The sequence below is a fragment of the Manduca sexta genome, chromosome 11 (assembly GCF_014839805.1).
Source record: "Manduca sexta isolate Smith_Timp_Sample1 chromosome 11, JHU_Msex_v1.0, whole genome shotgun sequence".
Taxonomy (NCBI): domain Eukaryota; kingdom Metazoa; phylum Arthropoda; class Insecta; order Lepidoptera; family Sphingidae; genus Manduca; species Manduca sexta.
Genome location: NC_051125.1, coordinates 5960830 through 5976081, shown reverse-complemented (window position 1 = coordinate 5976081; position 15252 = coordinate 5960830). Strand labels below are relative to the sequence as shown.

At 33.0% G+C, this 15252-nt stretch overlaps 1 long non-coding RNA gene across 1 annotated transcript in view; it reads left to right on the top strand.

Moving 5' to 3' along the window:
* The window catches only part of LOC119188998, a 124691-nt gene that overhangs the window by 47968 nt on the left and 61471 nt on the right, over positions 1–15252 (top strand). The window contains exon 2 of the long non-coding RNA XR_005112204.1: positions 4918–4967. This is a non-coding gene — a long non-coding RNA (uncharacterized LOC119188998). The remainder of the gene's footprint in view (positions 1–4917; positions 4968–15252) is intronic.

Genomic DNA, 15252 nt, shown 5'->3' with positions numbered 1-15252 from the left:
TTCGCCATTGTGTTACGTGCCATGATCTGATAGGTGCTATTCTAATGCCATATCGGGCATAAGATTCTAAGCTAATTCTGACCAGGAAAACCCAATAAAACTTTAACCCACCTGAAATTTGAACCCAGGACCACCAGAGCGGTGTGGTATCGCGGACGTAATACAAGTACGCTACTGAGAAGGTAATTTTGTTTTACATTACTATAATATTTCGGTTAATAATATTTAAAATGGATATCATGATTCCAGAAAACTGGAGAGAAAGAAATTTATTTCGGAAAACTATTAGCTTGTTTTAAGCCCCGAGCTAAATCTAGTAGACCAATATTTTATGTATGCCAGACAACATAAAAATAGGAATACACAGTTCTCAGAATATCCAAAGAATTCTATTAACTTGATAGAAATAAAATACATATATGTTTTTAAAAGACTACATTGATATAATTCATTTCAATTTGCTTCGTAATCAATCATATTATCATTGTCTAAACAAAACATTTGTACTTATATTTCACTATTATGATAAGTTGCACACATATCAGCTATTATAGATTTTACTATTAAAATTTATTATACCCACTCACCTTTTAAGCACATTACATCTAATAAACATACGTTACATAATTATTCAGATAAAGTACATCATATTATAAAAGGAATAATAAAGGTGCACAAAAGCAGTATTTCACACACGGCACAAAACCCGTGCGTGAGTCGCCAGTGTAAATCTTTGACATGTTGTAATGAGGTGAAGCCAGACAACGGCCCGTGGAGATCCCTCGCTGAGAAATGATAATTGATTTACCATTTTTTTAATGAGCTTCGCAAATTAAATGCAAAAACTTACTTGTATTATTTAAACAGATCCTTGGTTGGTTAACACGCACTTTTCTGTAGTTGCAACCAATTATCCTTTATGAGAAGCATTTAGTTGTTAAAATCTAGTAATTTCAGGTAGCTTCCAAAACAAAGTATTACATAGCGTATCACTAAATCTTTGTACTTTTTCGAAGGCCGATGCTCGTTAAGAATACATAATTGAATAAGAGGAAAAATAGTGTTAATTCAGGAGCTATATAGCAATGATATATAAAATATATTTTAACAAAATTATCGTTAATTAATCCGAACTATAACCTCGTAACTTAGGCCAGTAAGGTCCTGTTGGAGTTATTTTATGTAATGCAAAAACGAAAGATGCCCGAAAAACGAAAATATAAATTATGACCTATAGATATTATAACATCTTGCTTAGTCAGGAACATGATCTATCTGTACAGGGTCATTTGGACAGTGCGTATTAACGAGAAATATGTGGTTTTACTTGTGAAAGTAAAACCACATATTTCTCTTCTTGAAAATAACATTTCACAATATCTTACTCGAACCGTATATGTATAATAAAATAAAAGTTTCTAACCAAATAAACGTCAAAAGTAACTTTAATTCTACGCTGCCTTATGTCACTACTACTCGAAGAGAATTTCTCGCAGAGGCAACACCACATTTTCAGTCAGAATACTCTCACGCACACGCCATATTCGCACTAAATTATAAAATGATAAAAAATCCACATAGTAAAACCAGGATTTTTGGTGAAAATATCCGTTATTTACAGCTGATTTTTGATACAATGTTAACTTAAAGTATGTAAAATCGAGTATGTATAAGCTTAACCCAAATCTGTTCAGCAGTTTCTAAGTTTATTACTCAAAATATCCGGACATTTCAATGTACTTTTGTATTCATAATATTAATAGGAATAAGGTATGATTAAATGGTTAAAACAAAAACATTGAAATAAGAATTTTGTAAAAGGAATATTTCTACGGATAAAAATTATTTCTGTTGTTTCGGTAAACATCTATTCATAAGTAAAATTATCTGTAAGGAAAATTTATCTAGAGAAATAAAACATGATTATGTTCTTAAATGGATTCTCGTAAATTGAATTCAGATAAATAATGAGATTTTCCTGTAATAATATACATAATATTTTGTATCCTGATCGTTTTTGAGTTATCAAATTATCCTTTTCTACATTTTGCCTGAATAAAAAGCGTATTTTTCCTGTATGCTAATATCTTTATTATTACTAAGTTTAATATAATCAACCATACATTACAGCTAACTTACTAGTAACCACTAATAAGGTAAGATTTATTTGTTGAAAAGTATGTCTGTTATTTTAAACTTTATCATTGTACAGTACAGTGTACCGATAGCCTGCATTCTAGTTACTTCTCGGATAATGTTTGGGTATAAGTTTGAGGCTTTCTCCTAAACAACGCTCCTTCTGACACTTTTGTCAGAACGAGCGTTGTTTGTGACAGGAGTAACGTAAATACGATTAGATTGAAGATGGTCTATGCTAAAAGTACGTATTGGACGTACGCGATGTAAATCGTAAAGCAAACCAACCTTCAACATCTACTAATTGAGTGTGATAATTTAATTTTAATAATAATACTATTTTGAGTTATTTTGTTTTATAAATTAAGGTGTATAATTGCAACAATTTGTGTTGATTCGCATATCTTTTATACTTTGTTTTATACAAGTACATTCAACTAAGTCATTGGAAGCTGAGTATAGCTCAGGTTTTCTTATTATAAGTAACAGCCGAACAAATTTTAATATACTTGTAATACTTCTATGAGAATAAAATTAATAAATAAAAATATAGTACATGTTATCTCGCAAATATAATACATAAAATTACATTTTTGTTCATATCCAACCAATTATTTTTATAAATACAATGTCTATTACATGTCTAAACCAAATTTTCTCATTATATAAAGATAATACACGAACAAATTAAAAGATATGAAATTATTGAGTATAGAAATTGTTTCGAAAAAGATTATATTAAGCGACCCATATGTATACGACGTCCTTGTTATGAGGGCAAATTGGATTTCTGATATCCGAACATCCTCGATTAGAGATGATCGGATTTCTGTCAAGACCGTAGTCTAGGAATTCGAGCAGTCTTGTAATATGGGTATATCATAACCTTAAGGTATGAAAGAATGACATGTAATTTAGAAAACAATTTGGAACGTAATAAATCGTAATATTTGAACAAGTTGGTTTAAAATAAAAATTTGTTTGATAACTCTTGTTAAAGCAAATAATGCCTCGAGCGATAAGACCGCCAATTGTACCTCCTTTCAGCCTTTATTGTTTTAATAATAAGTACAGTATTTTGTTTATGGTGTACAATAAATATATGAAATAAATAATATATATTTTTTAATCTCCTGCATTGGAAATTCCTCTTGATGGTAATTAATTTATCAGAATTTAATTACAGAAAACTCTAGTGTTGCATCTAATGTTTCAGAATAATGAGAGCAATATAATATCATGAAGAGAGTTTTTATTTAAACTTGTGTCTGGTATCGCTATAGTTTACGGAAGGTTCGGGCAGGAAGGGGAATATCTTAAAAAGCCTTTTTAGCAGCTGCTTTTGTATTTAGTGTAATCTGTTAAGTGTTACAATTACATCGTCTTACAAATAGTGGCCAGTCGCAAGCCAGTTTCAGGAATAAAAAAGTGAATAATCACAAATAAAAAAAAAAAATAACCTATAATAACAATAACGTATCTATCTATGGTCTTTGAGTTGTTTCCACAGCGTCGATAGATGACGCTGTTCCGTAAAACGGGCTGTCGGATCGAGGCGCACCATCCGCCGAGCAACTCAGTCGTGTAATAAATAAAGTAGAATACTTACAGTACAAGTTAATTTGTAATTTGCACGTACAGTATGCATAAATACATATTATTAACTTGTTTTGAATATTAACCTACTTTGCAAAGGAACAATATAAGATGGGAGAGCGTGCATTTAAATAGCGATTAGTTGTGTGCCTGCGGGATAAATATGTTTCTTTTTAAATATAGGTGAACCCTCAATACAAGATTTGGTTCTGTTTGAAAGTAAATTAGAGTGGCATTTCCTTCAAAATGTAATGTAAACGTTTTTTGCAATTTCTGACCTTAAAAGTACTTAAACCTCTAATGGTTCATATTTATTCGCTTCTTATAAGCAACAGAATTTATTGGATTTTTTTTGTATATATTAATTTTTTTTCTTCCTGACTGTACATATTTACAAAGCCTGTAAATATATTTCTTAATGTCTTCAAAAATGGACAGTCTTCTAAAAAAGTTTTTTTGTAACTATAGTGGTTAAGGTTCCTTTACTGCCCCATCTCAAAAATCCACCCGGTATAAACACTTCTTGATAGATTTTGCTACTTTGGTAATACAGGGCTTAAGAAAGGTTACTGTTGTAAAATTTCTCCGGTCAAACTTTGCTGCATTATGTTTAAAATAATAAATAAAACTATTACGTAAAAGAGTACCAGGCAGGTATGGTATTGTTCTATTCTTTCGATGTTTTAAGGGACATTTAAGGCTGAATTTTGTCGACACTAAGATCGCCCTTAAAAGGATAAGTCTACACGAATAGTGGGTACAGCGTTGTAGCATCACGTGCCAGAATTCTGTTTTTATTCCGAGAGCGAATTAATTGACGATTGCACACTGTTTAATAAAAAAATACAGACAATGCCCGGCTTGGCACAAAGAGATTGGTAATGTGCAACTTTAACGTGTTCAAGTTAATTGCAATCAGCGAGACTCGTCCCGTAATACGATATAAATATTAATCAATAGCAACGTGTGTGCAACGTGTGTGTGCAAGTGTCCAACAAGTAAAACATACCACCCTCTGACACGTTATGGTGGTATGTATTAGAATCCTTAAAAAATATACTACTAATATCATCGCAGCGTAGAAAGTGACAACACTAAAGTATAAATATCGAAGTAATTTTAATAATATAGCGTCTTTCTACATTTACAGTAAAAATGTTGATGAAAAATTCTTTTTCTTTGCAGCGAGCGAGTCGTTAGAAAACTAAACGTAAATACAAGAAAGGAGTTTCTAGGTAAGTCAAAACGGAATTTTGCAAGGAACATGCAAGTATGCAGATGTTAATGAAATTATTTCTGGGAAAGTAAGATCTGAGACGGGTGCATTGCCCTGAGTGCTGCCAGCAATTTGCATTTTGAATATTAATGATGAGGTGCACTCGGTATTGCGACAGAGTTGCTAGCCGAATGACTGGCATTGAAAGTGTATAATGAATTATCGTGTCCCGAGTACGTTCGAACTAGCAAATGCCTGTACTTATTATCATAATTATAATCTAATGACTGGTTTGGTGGCGTAGTTGTATTATGGTACGACCGCAGTGCTGAGGTTTCAGGTTCGATGCCAGGGTTGAGTAAAATGATATTATGTTTTTCTACTAAGCATCAGCCTGGAGAATGGAACTTGTTTGAATTAATTCATTAATCCTATCACAACATGCGATGGAATATAGATGGCGGAAAAGTGGGTGTACCAGTTGTGCCTCTGCCTACCCCTTCAAGAATGAAAGGTGTGTGCGTGTGTATTATTTAATGTATGAGATTTTTTTATCAAATTTACTAAAAATATAATTTTCTATATGAACTAAAACAAATAAGTCTTAGGTAATATACTAATAAAATTAAATTGAGATCATAGGACAATAACTATTAAAAAGACAAAATTAGTAAATAATTATTAGACAAAATTAGTAATAACTACTAAAAGACAATATATTTATATTGATATAATTATTGACAGGTTTTCTTTTATATTCAATAAACAAATCTTTACACTATATCGCGAAGACACGTATGATGTATACAACTCTATCTATTGCGATATTGAACTTGACATCATAGGTACTCATATTCAAAATAATAACTATATCACGAGGTGTTTGCAATTGCATCTAATGCACAAAGCGTAGCCAACCGCGAATATAGTTCTAAATAAAATATATTTCTGTAACAAAGTTTTCAAATTCTATTCAAATATTTCCAGATTCACAATACATAATTTTGGAAAACAATCAAAATGAATGTCGTCATAAATTATTCTTCTATCAAAAATAATTCTCACAATTTCATTCAGGACCAATCAAGAGCTTGAAATACTGAGAGTATAACTCGTGACTACGACATCAAGACTGAAGGTTGGAGGTTAACGTTCCGATTGACTTGTCTTCAATAAGGCATTGCATGTTGTGTTTTCATTTCTCATTGTTACTTTGCTTTCTTTTCTTACCACATAAAAATTTGCACAGAATTTGTCGGCGAAATTCGTATGATTTTTGTCAAATCAAATATAAAATTCTTCGGCACGTATTAGAAGACAAATCTAGCAATAATATCGTGTATATTTTATTCATTTTACTTTTTTTTTATTGCTTTGAATTACGAAACGAGCTTGCCGTTCGCCTGATGGTAAGAGATACGATAGCACATAAACAGTAGAAACACCATCCAAGATTACAGATTCATTGGTATTCCACTGCGCTCGCCATCCTGAGACAAGAGATATTAAGTCTCATTATGTCCAGTATTTACACTGGCTACAGTGTCCTTCAAACCGGAACACAGCAGTGATTACAGACCGCTGCTTGGTGGACGAAATAGACACTGCGGTAGTACCTACCCAGATGGACTCTCACATATGAGAGACCTACCGGTTTAAGTTTAATAGGCATGTGATCTGATTATTAGCGAGCAATAAATTGGTGACAAAATTAGAAAATCCAAGCATTTACTAGAGAGTAGTTAAATTGTTTTTGTTCCTGGAAAGCTAAATAAATTGCTTGCTTAGTGCATTAAAACTGTCCGTTGCAAAATGTAAACAAGTGAAGCTAACGATGCTTGAGTATTTAGGTGGACTAAGTGAGGATTAAGGCTAAAAAATCTGCACCACACGCGTCCTCAATAAAGCGGGATCTCAAAAGCATTGTTTAAAATATTGCTTTATGTTTCAAAATGGTGGATTGTGAAAGTAATTTCGCGAAGTTTGATTGTCTGAATTGTTCATGAACTTTAATTTTAATCAAGAATTGTTTCTTGAAAAAAGTAATACGGCAATAATGGATTATCAGATATAAACGTAGCCAAATAAGCGAATATATGCCATTAAAATAAAAATATTTTTACAGATTTTAATTGCGATAGATTAGGGCTATGTTTCATATAATTTTATAAAGAAAATATTTTTAAGTTTTTCCTAAGAAATACAATTGATATCTCGTGGAATAACAATAAATTCTTACGCCGGTATTCTGAATGTAGGGAGAGGTGCAGCGAATGCGCCCACACTTCGTCACAGGTATTTTCGTGCCAGGATGTGATAGGAGACTAGCCTATCGCTATATCTGGCACAATTCCAATTCCATTTAAATCACGTATGTTTTAGAATCGAAAAAATCGCGAAATTGTTTACATTTTTGATCAGTTTTAATGTGCTACAATATTACAATGACTATGGTTTTAATTTATATGTGTATTCGAAATATTTATTTAGGTTAAAAATTAAAATTCGGTATTAACTGTAGATAAGGTTATGACGTTACGCAACTACAAATACTCTCTAAGGAAATCAACTAGCTAAGTCTACTGTTAAAAACGTGATTTCTTTCGAAAAACTTGCTAGCAAATCCGGCAGTGCTCGTGCTATGGCAAAAAGTGACGGTTCAGTTCAGCGGGGAGTCAGCGGGACAGGCGATAAGGACTGCTTTTATTAAATTTTCTCGCATCGGCTGACTAATGTCGCCCAGCTGACGCGGATCCGACACACTTACTTTCTCTTTTTCATTCGTTTGCAAAATTTCTTCGGATTGATAAACATTGTCTATTCTCGGATTGGGCTTGACTTTAAGGGTTGGATTTTTGTTAGAAAGTGCGTTTAATAAATTATAACCCTACCGAATACAGATGTGAAGTAATGAAATCATGATGATACAATTGCAATTATCTACATTATTTTATGTTATTTATCTTATGAATATTTGTATGAGATGATCGATAATCAGTAATAAATTTTGTGAAAGATAACAATATTAAAGTTGAAATATTTCATTGATTTATATAATAAGATAAGGTTTAGAGCGTTTCCATTTAACAGTTTAACTTGTATAAATATTTGAGTGAATATTATATTTTGTAAACTTATATACCGTAATGAATTAAATCGAATATATTCTTGTAATTCGTCCTCAGAGAAAGAAGAGAAAGCAGTCAATAAAGTGTCTGGTTCCTTCTATAAACATTTTAATCGCTTCGGTTTCAAATAAATCAAGCTTAATGAACGCTGAATTAAATGAAGCGACTTAAAATTGGCTAACATTATTGAACATCTAGCGAAACGTTTGTTCTTGTTCACATTAATTAAGAATGTTCGTTTTGCCAACACTACTGAGGGGTTGCCAATTGGTCACAAACTCCGTAAAAGTGTGGAATTTTAATTGTTCAAAACATCCACACTCCATGATAGATAATTTGTAGCTAATTTGGTAAAGTGAGTACGATAATTTTGGTAGATTTAGTCAAGCATATGTGACCCATTTTTTTTTTCTGACAAAAGACTGTCGTTGTTCTAATTTAAAGGAATATGATTCTCAAATAAACCGCTACACTTTTTAATATATTGTATTCATAATTATTAAGTATGACAAAGTACTATGATGAATATATGAATTAAAATTAAAGGAATAATCATTATATTTTTACTCTAAAGTGAATGTGGTGTTTTAACCCTAAATTCAGCGCAGGTAAATTAACTCAAAATGAATATTTTCCACACGACAACACCAACTACAGTGAGCTCGGTAGCACACCCGCCGTTTATTCCACGAAATTCATTAATTAATTTAAACATTCATGCTTAATTATCGAACTGTTCAATTAAAACTCACTTTTAATTTGTTGCTTTATTTATTTATTTTAATATAGTAGTTAAGTTTAAAGTAAGCACGGAAGTTTTAAAGGTATTTAAAACAGTTATGAAATAATTAGTATTTACAATGTTGGTACATTTTTATACTGGAAAATTTGAATAAAATTTCTTGTCTTTTTTATTTTTATTTATTTTAGAGTATATTTTTGAATTTCGTTTTATTTTAAAGCGTCTTACTAATTCTACTTCTATTTTTTTTTAATTTTCCACGTTCTATCACAAGGGTCGATTAGAATACTTAGTTAAGAGAAAACATTTTCCAATTATAATTCTTTTTATAATATTCTTTTTATAAATATTTTTATTACCTTCATAAATAAATTATATAATTAAAGCTTCTCATTGTGTTAAAACAAGCGTGGAAACTACTGTCTTAGCTAAACAAATCATTAAGCCTGTATCCAAAAAAAATCCAAAATGGAAGTAAAAAATTATGACGAGATCTGATATCTTGCATATACCTGCGCAATGCCCTTGAGCTAGTTTTTTCCCTTTTTGTTCTACGCGGATCGCCTCAAGCATTGAACCGACATGCCCTTTGAAGTTACAAAGGTTATTAGACCAAAAGATTGTGAGAAAAAAAATCATCTCTGTTTTAATATTATAAGTTAAGAAGACAGTTTTTTTGCTATTCCTTTTAAAAACGAGGAAGTGATTGGGACCGTGCATAATTTGCGCAATGAATAATGTCCAAATAGATTTTTATTTCAGACTAAGTACTAAAGTTTTTTAAAGGGTACTCATAAAATTATATCATATTATTATACCTTTCATATTAGGTTTATAAATCGTATGTCGTAAAATAGTAAAACATAATTAAACAAAACAAACACACATCCACGCATTTATCACCGAAGGTGTATGCAGAGGCGCAACAAGGCACCCATTTTTCACCAAATGTGTTCTGTTCCATGATGTGATATTGGGCGAGCCTATCGCCAAGTTGGGCTCAAACTCCAAACTCCGGGCTGATACTGAGCAGAAAAACCCAAATATTATTTTGCCCGACCCAGGATACGAACCCAAACCTTAAGGCGCTGCCATACCACGCATACAGTACAACTACGCCAACTACACCGAGACAGTCAATATGTACGACAAAATAGTTCATATTTTTAGTTAGAAAGACTAGTTGCGTTAACTTCATTTAGTCCACTGTATTTGTTGGAACTTCTGTTGAAGCGGTTTTAGGAAACACACATTAGCAAGGACATCCGTGGTTCTAAGCAGATTAACATCGGATTAGTTTACTTGACTTCATAGCCAAAAGACAATTTATAATGTTTAGAAGTACATCGTATGCTTCACGTGTTTCAGTATAGTATTATTGGGTTGGCTTTTGTTTTTTCAAAATGTTTTGTCAAAATTATGTTTTTTTTGTTGTTACATACATTTTTATCATAGTTGTGTGATATAAAAATGAACCAAAAATATCCTATTTTTACAAAACATAACGTGTAGAAATGAAGACTGGCGGAGCCCAAACGTATGCTAGCTTGTCTGTGGTTTGCGTTTGGCTTAACAAAAGAGAGTTTGGTTAGTTCATTAAAAATGGTCACATCTCTTTAATTAAGATTTATAAATATAATAATGCGTCTGTTATAACAAACGACAATTTTAAATTTCAAAAACATAAATTATTATTAACTGGATAACTTCATTAACTGGTAACCTTAGAAGATATTAGTAGTCATTTCAACCTTTAGCATTGTGTGATAGGGATTTTGAAAATAGAACGTAATTTTATAAACTACATTGCCCACACAAATTGGTAAATACATAGCATATAAGTTATTTCATATAAAAAATATTCCAATGATTTTGCGTTTTAATTTCATACCATTTTAAAAGTTTATCGCTTAGACTGTTCGTTTGAATTTGCATTTTGTGCGAGCTATACGCCATTTCCAGAAACTCTGCCGTTAGCTAGGACACTAACTGAATTGGTATGTATTTCTAAGCGTTCAAATAGTGACATGAAACGAGTAGTTTGGGTATTCTTAACTGTGAGAAATAAGGCATAAAGTTATGGAAGATCTCCTGGGTTACCCAAGCATGGGTGTCAAACTATATCAGCGCCGGGCCTATTATTGGTGGAGTGATCTGAAAGTCTTCTTAGATGTTCTAGTTTATAACTAAGATATATTGTACTAATTAGGTCGAGAAGAAGCTCTCTAATTTGTTACATAAAAATACTGATTTGAACGAATAAATATTTGATTACATAATAATAGGAAAAAAAAAACAGTGTGTGACGGCGATATTAGCACACTTTCTTAATAAATAAATTCGCTGTCAAATTGTATACCACAGAGCTGTCTTCGTGAACACAATACAAGACAACAAGACAATCATCAACAAGTAGTGCTTGGTGACTCTATTATTCCCTCAAGTGTATATTAGACGACATGATTACAGTTGACCGAGTTGACAGTACAAAATCATGTCCTGAGGGCGTAAAACCTAATCTCAAACTACGTCCTCGCCAATTTCATAAAATAAATACTTCAGTAACTCAGTTAAAAACATTTGTTTGGATACAACGCACGCTCTACTTACAACGTGGGGATACGTTGTTTGTTTACTGGTGCCAAAGCCAAGAAACTAACAAAAGCAACTGTTCAGTTTCAACAAAAATTTACTTAATAGCATTTGGCAATGCTGCCTCTTCCAGTCGGCTGGGTAACTGTTATATAAAATTGGTGAATAGGGTACAAAGTTTGACTTTATTTGCTACAATACTGAGACACCTTTAAACTGCTGGTGGTAGGATATATTTGATATCCGCCCGATAGCGATCACCGTATACAACGTGTTAAAACCAGAAATAGTGGCCCACGTAGTGCGATCCGTCGATGTGCGATGCGTCCGATATCAGCCTGTGTATATCCGATTCCAACAGGCCGGCATAATTGTGTCGACTGTCGAGGAGTAATCATCTCTCGTCAGTCGACATTCTATTGGACCCCACTCCACTCGCCATCAGGTGTAGTGAGGTCACTTTGCCGTGAATCTATAAAAAAAACTTTTCCTATAAAATCTTGAAGTAAGCTATCAGCCTAACAGAGGACGGAGTAAAGCTGTGATAACAAGCCTGTTTCTCAGTGCCCAACGGCACTGAAAAATAGACATAGGGCCGTTGTGATTGGTTATTATTGTTGTATTTCAACATTAGCCAATCACAACAGTCCTACGTCTACGCACTGCGAAGACTGCCATGCCGTCAGCACTGAGAAACAGACTTGTTATCACAGCCTTACTCGGTCGTTAGATAAAAAACGTCTATGAATAAGGGGGTAAGACTTTATGGAAATCCGTGTGAGTTACTTCGCCGTGATTAAGTCTGGTGAAAGAAATAGGCATGAAATTACTTTTATCCAAATATACTGGGTATTGTGTAAGATACAGTAGAGATTTTATTATTCTCTACATCTAAGATACTTATATTTACTATGTGACTGGGAAATTTCGGTTAACATATAACAGAATGTTTCTAGTCATATATTTCTTAGAAAATAAGAATATTAACAAATAATTATAATATTAATATGACATGCGATAGATAGAGCCAGGATAAAGGCTCTCTAAAAGGTGTCTATTGCTTGACTAGAATGCTACCAGTTTTGTCTATGCGTAAATATTCCGGCACGACCGGAATCGTATCTCTAGTGTCCAGTAAATTATCGTGCAAGAAAAGCATCTACACAAATCCACGAAACACCTAGTATTCATTATCAGGAGCGAAGTGTCGCTACTAATGAGTACAACAGGTGACAGACTTAAACGTTTGCTCGTCTACCAAAACTGAACTAAACTAGAGTAATTTCCTCGTCAATGCTTTAAGATTGTTAAGGAATTACGTAACGATACGAAGCGGTTCGATTTAGAGTTAGCATGACTCCAGTGTCTAATGGATCAACCCTGACGCCTTGAACTTGGTGTGAAACGGTTTTACACACGCACAACCTTAATATTTATTACATGGAAAATTTCATGTATTTATATTACGTGGAAAATTTGCAGCCTGATACTTGATGGCACTGTTGTACATAATAAGACCATGTATTCACCTATCGATATATTATTGGATACTTTGTTTATATTTCGAACTCATAATCGGTCGATAATTAACAATTCAGGAAATTATTTTCATAGTATGATAATTTGAGACAGTCATGTTAATTTTATGAATATTGAAGCTATACATTCAATTCATTATGCGTTAAAAAGCGGGTTCTTTCTAACATAATTAATTTAATAAATATGTGACCTATATGTAAAGTGTCAAAAACTCAAAGATAGCTCGAGGGCCTATAGTCCATTAATGCCGCTGTTAGTTTTTTCTAGCCCTACAAAAGTTATAAAAGACATTTGTATAGCAAATTACGAAAACCACAAAACTATAATGTACAAATATAAAAAGCCAAAGTAACCCAAATTAAGGCACGAAACAAAAATATAGAACAATAAAATTGTTGCTACAGCGAGTAAAACTTCTAACAATATTATGTATGAAAAATTCATACACCCTTTATTGTTCAATATGCCTAATAGCATTTTATTACTTTGGCCTATAAAATCTTTTGGGATTTGCTGTGTTGCGAATATCTTCTTTATACAATATCGCAATAATAGTCTTGCCCTCATTTCTTCCATGTATGTGCCTAGGGACGCAGTGTTCTTTTATACCGCAATTTGGCCAAACATACGTGTTTTATAAAAGACCCGCACTAACTTGGAAACTTAATTTTCGGAATAAATGTAGTATAAAGCTCTTACAGTGGGAATAATACCGATTTATGGCCTTTAGTTTTACTTTTGTATTTGCTCTACGAAATACTTACACTCATATGGTTGGTTTGGTTAGCCAGCGGTCATTTTATACGGAACCTTTGTGATTATTGTTTGTTTATGACTGTTGACATATAGTGATAGTGTACGCGGATCCATCGATAGGTTCGTCTGATCTAGGATCGTCAATTTTGACCGGAGTTTGTACATCTTGATGAACAAATAAACGAGCTCTCACAGGCGACGAATCGACAAACGTTTCCCAAAACAAGAATTTCTGGTGCTGATCTAGTTCGATATGAGATTTCATCTCGGAATCGCCTAAAGCATTGGTTTAGGCATTCGTACTGTTCAATATTTGTTGAGGCTGTGTGTTGTGTAGGTTTATAGATATCTTTCAAAATAAATATTATTTTATTCTCAAGTAGGGAACAATTTAAAGACTTCTACTAGAAATTTGGCACCTAAAATATTATTAGCAGTAATAATATTTGACCATATATAATACTAACTTTTGCTTACGGCTCCACCCGCGTGAAAAAGTTTTGCCGGAATAAAAGTCCCGTTTTATATTTTCCCGGCATAAAAAATAGCATAGTAATGTAGCCTACTATAAGTGAAAAAAAAAAATCGGTTCAGTAGTTCTTGAGATAAGCCCGTTTAAATAAACAAACAAATTCTTTAGCTTTATACATTAGTATAGGTAAAGTAAATTTTTCTTCAGCGTGGACGATTCATAAGAATCATGAACGAGATCATAATTCATATACCGCGTTCTGTAACCCATTCAGCCCACGTTTAAATACGTCATATTTTTCACGAGAATATCTTCGCTGGCGAGGATTTGCATTTAAAACGAGCGCACACTATCGTGACGTTATCGCGGCGACTCCCAGGCTCTAATGTGTCGCTTTCACGGACAAAAAAGATTTTGTAAAAAGAGGCAAAAAACATTTTTTGGAAAGCTCGCAAGGAACCCTTTCAGACGCTCTATTAAAAGAAGAAAGATCTATTCTCGTTTCTTTGTGAGACGACGCGGTCAAAGCCTCTATTTCTTAAAAAATGTAGGTCATACACTTAAGCTTTACCTGTCATATTTTTTAGAAAATATAATGTTCTACTAAAATTCTAGTTGCCTTGATATGTAACGAGACAACTAAAAAAGTAAGAAGTGGCACTAGAAAATCTTTTTGTTCAACTAACGTATTGTGACGGCTCTTGAACGGAGATATAGAAAGGATTTGACACGAATAATAAATATAGTAACGTCTACGCTCGAATCCAAGTACAATAGAATGCCTTGTGCCATATCTAGCGAAAAGGAATTGTATGTGATATATTAATATTATATATTGTATTTCATCGGCCCTCAGTTGGAGTGGTATCAAAATAAAACGCCTTACGCTTTAGCACATTTCAGCAGAGTACCCTGCAGGTAGTCTAACTTCAAAGCGGCTTACAAACGGACGCCCCTAGACAACATTCGCTAATTCACTTTGATGTCACCCCTCGCCCCGAGCTTCACCCTAGCCGTCGTAACGAGAAAACACGTCTTAAAACTTTAAACTCGACTCGAGCTAAAATATTATTAA